Raw genomic sequence first — 8,927 nt, forward strand, 5'->3', positions numbered from 1 at the left:
TCCAAGGAGCATTCTGGCTGCAATACTTCCAGGACAGATCTATTTATTCTTCTCGCAGTCCATGTTACTTTCGCTGTTCTTCACCAACACCACAACTCAAAAGCATTAACTCTTCTTCTGTCTTCCTAATTCATTGTCCAACTTTCACATGCATATGAGGCAATTGAAAATACCATGGCTTGGGTCAGGTGCACCTTCAGGTATCTTCAAAGTGACATCTTAGCTCTTCAACACTTTATAGAGGTCTTTTGCAGCAAATTTGCCCAGTGCAATACAATGTCTGATTTCTTGAATGCTGTTTTCATGGGTGTTGATTTCAATGTTTCAGGGCTATTCATAACGTTTTCCAATAATATATCAGACAATTTCACTGCCATTCATAGGTTTTCATTGGACAATTCTTTGAGAAGTGGGTGGCCCTTATTTCTTCCCAGTCTGACTTATTCTGGAAGCTGCGCTGAAAGCTGTCCACCATGGGTAACTGCTGGTATTTGAAATATTGGCAACATAGCTCCAGGCTCACAGCAGTATGCAAGCCACCACAGTACAACAAATTGATAGACAAGTGGTGGATATACATAAGATAGATATTTTTATATATACATGCATTTCTTCACCTGTATCTTGGACTTTTTTCATCAATATATTTATAGATCTATATGATTTTTAGATATAAGGATTTATTAATTTATTTCAAATCCACATCTGGCTTGCTTCTGATTTTTTTTTGAGGGGGGGGACACATTTCTAGATGCACAGCTGCTGAACCAAAATATCTGTGAATTTAATATATTATTAGTTACTGCTAAATTCCTGGCAACAAAATTCTAGTGGAAATTTATCATATGGCTTATTTTTAAGGGGTTGTTTTCAGTTGATACAGAGTTGTCTGAATTTGTTCACTACCGTACTTATCTCAATCCAGGGCAACAAGTATTAATGGAGCTCTTTCTTTGCCCCTGAAACTGAATTAAGGACGGGGGCAGAAGGCATGACATTGGTCAAGGGATAAAATAGAAGGTTCTTGGCCCTCAGTCCTTTCCAAGAACAAAAGGAGAGAAAAATGTGGTTAGGTACCCTCAAGTCAGTTCCAGCTCATAGCCATCCTGTGTACAACAGAATCAACAGCTGCCTGCTCCTGCACCATCCTCACAATCATTGCCATGTTTGAGACCATTGTTGCAGCCACTGTGTAAATCCATCTCATTGAGAATCCTCCTCTTTTTTACTGACCCTCTACTTTACCAAGAATGTTGTCCTTCTCCAGGGACTGGTCCCTCCTGATAATCTGTATGTGACACTAAGCATTGCCATCCTCACCTCCAAGAAGCATTCTGGCTATATGTCTTCCAATATAGATGTTTTCATTCTTCTGACAGTCTTCTGACAGTTTCATTCTTCTGACAGTACATTCAATATTCTTTGGCAACATCATACTTCAAATGCATCAGTTCTTCTTTTGTCTTCTTTATTCATTGTCAAGCTTTTGCAAACATATGAAGAAATTAAAAATACCATGGATTGGGTCAGGCACACTTTAGTCCCCAAAAGGACATCTTTGCTTTTTAACACTTTAAAGAGGTTTGCCCACAAATTTCAATAAACTTAAAAGGATTGAAATAATTCTAAGTGTTTTCTGACCATGATGGAATTAAATTTGAAGTCAGTAACACTACTTCCATTCAATATTTTACCTGAGTTCCAAGCCACTCTAAGAAAGCAAGAAAGGCAAAGAAATGGTAAGCAGATTTTAAATGAAGTAGATAACTGTCTCTATTTGTAGGTGACATTTTAACAATCTGCAAAGCAAATATAGAAAAAATAATTGACTTTATCAAGCTTGCAAAATATAAAGATAATATACTAAATTACTTCCATAGAGTTACCGCCTCGGAAATCCAAGGAGGGCTCATTATGAGTTGAAATCAACTTGATGGCAGTGAGTGAGTTAGTTTATTTGAAAACTATCAGAGAAAGAAAATTTAAAACATTCCATTTACAATATCACAAAAAAAAACTTAAAATACACTTAGATATACACTTGACAAATGATATGTTCTATTTTGTTATTGAAAATTACAGAATATTGCTGAGAAATAAAATGTAATATTATTACATTATATTAACATTTGTTAATAAAGTGGAAGACTCAATTACATTAAGTTGCTGAGTGTACTCAAATTGGTCTATAGACTTAATACAATCATAATCAGAATAAATAAATAAAAATTAAATTAAATTTTTAAAAAAGAGATTTATCCAGTGCAATACATCATTTGGCTTATGGACTACTGCTTCCATAGACATTGATTGTGGATCCAAGTAAAATGAAATCTTTGACAACTTCCATATTTTCTCCATTTATCATGATGTTGATTATTGGTCTAGTTGTGAGGATTTTTGCTTTCTTTGTGTTTGAGGTCTAATCCATACTGAAGGCAGTAGTATTTGATCTTCATCGGTAAATACTTCAAGTCCTCTTCATTTTCAGCAAGATTTTCATCTGCATATTGCATGTGGTTAATGAGTCTTCCAATCCTACAATTCTGATGCCATGTCTGCCTTCTCGGATTTTTTTGCTCAGCATACAGATTGAATAAGAAATTTTTTTTAAAAATCACTTTTTCTGATTTTCAACCATGCAGTATCACCTTGTTCTCTGCCTTTTGATCTATTTATAGGTTCCCAATGAGCACTATTAAATGTTCTAGAATTCACATTCACACAAAATACAGATATGTAAGGACTAGGTGGTAGAGACTAATAGATGTGCTGTGGAAGAATCAGAGAAAAAATGTAAAAAAGATTATTTGGCTGTTTTATGCAAATGTTTTCACCACAAGTGGTTATGAGTTCAAACTCATTTGGAACTTACTATTTATTGTGGATTATTGTTGATAATGCTGTCCATGATGATTAAACTGAATAAATTATTCTACACTCTAAAAAATTCAAAATTCTTGAATGATCATGAAATAAAACTAACAAAATGGAAGGGAAGATGGTCACCAACACTTATTAATCATGTACTATGTGCCAGGTGCTTTCATTAAATTCTCTTCTATTTTGTTCACTTCCGGTATGACTTGGAAGGAAGATTCTTTCTCAGTTACTCTCTAAAATGAGGTACAGTTTTAAGAGCAGAATATTAAAAAAAAAAAAAAAAAAAAAGAGCTAAAGAGCTAGCCTATACAGCTCTTACTATATGCAAGGACTGTGCCAGCATTTTGAAGCATATTAATTCTGCTTTAACAATTGTGTATATCCAAAAAGAAACTCAAAGATTCCTTCTATATGCACCCTGAAGTAGGAAGTACTAAAGATAGAATGGAGTCTTCAGGGATCCTGTCCTAAGAGTTGGGACTTTTCATGTGAGGAGCAGAAGTTAAAAGTACATGACAATTTGCTTTTGGCTGACAGAACCAACTTTTCCCAGATATACCTGGGAGGTTATTCTACCACCAATCCAAGCACCACTTGCCCCTCATCACTGGTCAATGGTTGACTCTCACAGAATGGAAAAGACCAGTATTTCTGCCTCAAGTTATAACTCTCCTGTACTATCTGTGCTCCAGAGTCTCCTTTCATGAGGCCAAGATTAGACTTTACCTGAGACTACATCTTCAATCAGGTCTTTAGCCTTTTCTAAACTGCCTCTCCCTTATAAAGAACAATTTCTCAATAAGTCACTTGACCTGAATCCCTGTCTCAGGGCTCTATTGCCAGAGAACCCAACCTAAGACAAAGAAGATTTGGGAAACTGGCCATATTTCCATTTATTGCAGCTAATAATTTTTCATCTTCATAACAATGCTTCAAGGTAGATATTATAACTCTCATTTTATGAATTTTTAAATTAAGATTGGCATCCTGAGCCATATTCAATATCTAGGCAGAACCCAGAAAGAATAGGAGTCAATGACTTAAGTACTGAAGTTCTAAAAGAGATAGTGGGCCTCTTTGGCTAGCCCACTTTAAGACCAATTATTCTAATTTTCCATAAATGTATCCCTCCAGAGAGAGAGAAGTCATACTTGAGAGGACAGAAACTATATATTTTTCAATCGATGTTATAAAATCTATATCTTTAAATTAGTCTTATTTGTTTCCAGTGTCTGGCATGTAGAATATGCTCAACAAATATGTATAAAAATTAATATATGTCTAAACACTCTAGTAGCTAAAATGAGTGCACCTTCTTCAGGCTAGGATCTTCATTATTTGTACTTTTCTCTGAAACTCTGCACTCTCACCATTACAGTGAAGCCTTTTGAGCTGAATGCTTATAACATTGCTCTACCCCATTTTCCAATTAGGTGGGTCAGGACAAATGAGAGATTTGTAAAAACCTGGAAATCTGAGATTAAACTCTGAATAGGTTAGAGCTTTCTGGAGCAATCTTGCAGTTTTGAGGGACACCTTCATGTTATTTTTCAAGAATGAGAAGTATGCATGGAAGAGGAGACAATGTCAAACTGATCCAAGAGGAACAAAAATTAATAGAACACACAACTGAGTGTAAAATTTCAGAATATGGTGTATTATAGTCCCCTGTTTGGCTGACATTGAGGAAAGGATCTGTCAGATTGATATCTAAGTTTCTTTCTATGGTGCTATTGTTAGTTGCCAGGAACTCTGGTAGCATGGTGCCTAAGGCACTTGACTGCTAATTAGAAAGCTGGTGGTTCAAATCCACCAGCCACTTCTCGGAAGGAAGATGGGGCAATCTACTTCCGTAGTGATACTGCTTCGGAAACCCAAGGAGGGGTCATTATGAGTTGGGTCCAACTCGACAGCACATAACAACAACAACATTGTTAGTTGCCATTGAGTCAATTCCAACTCATATCAAACCCATGTGTGAAGAGTAGAATTGCCCCATATAGTCTCCAAGACTGTGACCTTTAGGAAATAGACTAACAGAACTTTCTTCCAAGGTTCCTGTGGAGAAGTTTGAACCTCCAACCTTTCACTTAGTAGTCTAGTGTTTAATCATTTGCACCACCCAGGGACTCCTTTCTGTAAGACTACAAACTGGGTTTTACTGTTTGTTACATTAACTTCATTAGCTTCAGTGACCGCTTGAAGGACTGCCTCTAAATCAGACTAAGAGTCTTGACTGTATGGTCTAGGAAAATGAAGTGAAGTATGGTAGCTTGGAGGAATAGGATATATGTGAGAAGCAGAAGTGTCTTTAGAGATAACCTATCACCCTACCCCAGCCCACCCTCATGGCTAGCACTCAGAGCATCATATTTCCCACTGATGAGTAGCAGATTCATAAATGTAGTAGAAAACTGAAAACACTTGCTCCATAAGATCTCTTTGGAAAATTCCTCATGGCACTACATTCAGAAGGTAATGACCTTGTTTTCATCTCCTCCAAAACCTAAAAGTTTCTGAAATCTTCAGTAGATTTCTGTTATGCTTTCAGTCCCAGAACATGTGCATTTTTCTCTTCCCAAGTTTTTTCCTTGCAGGTGTCATCATGGAGCAGGGCTGTCAGAAGTGGGAATAATTATATTGTCACAATGGTATCACTTTTTTCTTCCATTGCTAAAAGGCAATGTCAGGAATCAGCCATGGCATCAGTCTAAGAGACATGAGATTTATAACAATAGGTTTTTTAAGCTCTGGGTATAAAATAAAGAGGGCAAATGGTATGGCAGGTGAGTGCATTCAAGGTGTATTATGGAACCAAAGAATCAAAAATCACATGTCTGTCAGAACACATGGATCTGGCAATAGTTCAATCCTTGGTGCTTATGTGTTCACAGTCATTTGTTTTTCTCAAAGAACTCAACCCTATGTTAAAAAAAAAAAAAAACCTTGTGAGAAATCCAACTGATCAATAGTAAAAGAATAATACAGGAAATAAAGTTAATATTTTTATTATTTGTTGTTGTTATGTGTAGAAGCTCTGGTGGTGTAGTGCTTAAGGAATTTGACTGCTAACCAGAAGGCTGGTGGTTCAAACCCACCAGCTACTCCTCAGAAGGAAGATTGGGCAATCTACTTTCGTAGAGATACCACCTCAGAAACCCAGAAAGGGGTTTCTATGAGTCAAATTCCACTCTACAGCAGTGAGTTTTGTTTGCTTGTTTATTTATTTATTTATATTTGGGTAGGTATATGCCATTGAGTTGTCTCCAACTCATAGAGACCTTATGAACAACAGAACCAAACACTGCCTGGTCCTGTGCCAGCTTCATGATCCCTACTATACCTGAGCCCATTACTACAGCTACTGTGTCAATTCACCTTGTTGCGGGCCTTCCCCTCTTTCATTGACCCTCCACTTTACCAAGCATGATATCCTTCTCCAGAAAATGGTCCCTTCTGACAACATGACCAAAGTAGATGAGAAAAAGTCTGGCCATTCTCGCTTCCAAGGACCATTCTGGCTGCACTTCTTCCAGGACAGATTTGTTAGTTCTTTTAGTAGTCCATGGTACTTTCAGCATTCTTCGCCAACACCACAACTCAAAAGCATCAACTTTTCTTTGGTCTTCTTTATTCATTGTCCAGGTCTCTCATGCATATGAGGCTATTGAAAATACCATGGCTTGAGTTAGGCACATCTTAGTCTTCAAGGAGATATCTCTCCTCTTCAGCACTTGAAAGAGGTCTTTCACAATAGATTTGCCCAATGCAATACATCTTTTGATGTCTTGACTGCTCCTTCCACTGGCGTTGATTGTAGAACCAAGTAATATGAAGTTTTTGACAACTTCAATCTTTTCTCCATTCATCATGATACTGCTTATTGGTCCCATTGTGAGTATTTTTGTTTTCTTTTTATTGAGATGTAATCCTTATTGCAGACTGTAGTCTTTAATCTTCATCAGTGTTTCAAGTCATCCTCACTTTCAGCAAGCAAAGTTATGTCATCTGTGTATCTCAGGTTATTAATGAGCCTTCCTCCAATCCTGATGCCATATTCTTCTTCATATAGTCCCACCTCTCAGATCATTAGCTCAGCATACAGATTGAATAAGTATGGTGAAAGTACACAACGCTGATACATTCCCTTCTTGGATTTAAACCATGCAATATGCCCTTGTTCTGTTCAAACAATAGCCTCCTGGTCTATGTACATACAGTTTCTTCATGAGTATAATCAAGTATTCTGGAATTCCTGTTCTTCACAATGTTATCCACAATTTGTTATGATCCATGCAATCAAATGTCTTTGCCTTTGAATCAGACAAGCATATGATCTACTATGCCAGGAATGACAAATTGAAGAAGAAAGGTGTGGCATTCATCGTCACAAAGAATGTATCAAGATCTATCCTGAAGTACAATGCTATCAGTGATAGGATAATATCCATATACCTATGAGGAAGACAAGTTAATACTACTGTTATTTGAATTTATGCACCAAACACCAAAGCCAAAGATGAGGAAATTGAAGATTTTTACCAACTTCTGTAGTCTGAAATTGACTGAACATGCAATCAAGATGTGTTAATTATCACTGGTGATTGGAATGCAAAAATTGGAAACAATACAATAATATTATTTAATAACTATCAATTTCCTGGCAAGGTGTTTCTTACATCAGACCTGCTTACATTGATATCATTCTGGAGCTTCTTAAAACAACAAAAAGAAGAACAGGGAGAGTTCTACTTAATCATAAGGGAATGATCATCTAAAACATTTGTAGAAAGAGACGATTGAGAAGCTAGATATCATCAGCCAGAATGAGGCCAGTAACTGACTGTGAAACAGACCAGAACATCAGTTGCTCATATGCAAGTTTAATTGAAGCTGAAGAAAATTAAAACAAGTTCACAAAAGCAAAAATATGACCTTGAGTATATCCTACTTGAATTTAGAAAATATCTGAAGAATAGATTTGACACATTGAACAGAAATGGCTGAAGACCAGACAAGACAAGCTATGGGATGACATCAAGGATATCATATATGAAGAAAGCAAAAGGCCATTACAGAGATATGAAAAAAAGAGAAAAGACTAAAATAGATGTCAGAAGAGACCTTGAAACTAGCTCTTGAGCCAAAAGCAGCTGAAGCAAATGGAAGAGATGATGAAGTAAAAGAGCTGAACAGAAAATTTCAAAAGGCAGCTCCAGAAGACAAAGTATTATAAAGAAATGTGCAAAGACCTGGTGTTAGAGAATCAAAAGGGAAGCACCCTTGGCATTTCTGAAAACTGAAGAGAAAATTCAAGCTTTTAGTTGCCATATTGAAGGATTTTATGGGCAAATTATTGAATGTTGCAGCAAGAATCAAAAGAAGATGGAAGAAATACATAGAGTCACTGTACCAAAAAGAATTAGTCAACCTTTAACCATTTCAGGAGGTACCATATGACCAAGAACCAATGGTATTGAAGGAAGAAATTCAAGTTGCACTGAAGGAATTGGTTGTAAATGAGGCTCCAGAATTGATGCAATACTCACTAAAACGTTTCAACAAACAAAAGCACCCCTGGAGGTGTTCACTCATTTATGCCAGGAAATATGAAAGACAGCTACCTGGCCAACTGACTGGAAGAGATTGATACTTGAGCACATTCCAAAGAAAAGTGATCCAACAGAATGCAGGAATTTAAAAAAAAACTCATTAATATCACACACAAGTAAAATTTTGCTGAAGATAATTCAAAAACAGTTCCAGCAGTATATTGACATGGAAATGCTAGAAATTCAAGCTGGATTCAGAGGAGGACATGGAGAGAGGTATGTATCATTGCTGATGTCAGATGGATCCTGATTGAAAACAAAGAATACCAGAAAAATATTTCCTCATTGTGTTGGATTGGGTTCTCTAGAGAAACACAAAAACCAGAGAAAGAGAGAGAGAAAATTATCTTAGATAAATGGCTCACAAGCGTGTAGAAGCCGACAAGTTCAAGCTGAAAAGTTCGTCTCTGGAGGGGGATGGGGCCCAGGGCC

The sequence above is a fragment of the Orycteropus afer genome, unplaced genomic scaffold, assembly GCF_000298275.1.
Source record: "Orycteropus afer afer isolate SDZICR_OR568_19922 unplaced genomic scaffold, OryAfe1.0 scaffold00392, whole genome shotgun sequence".
Taxonomy (NCBI): domain Eukaryota; kingdom Metazoa; phylum Chordata; class Mammalia; order Tubulidentata; family Orycteropodidae; genus Orycteropus; species Orycteropus afer.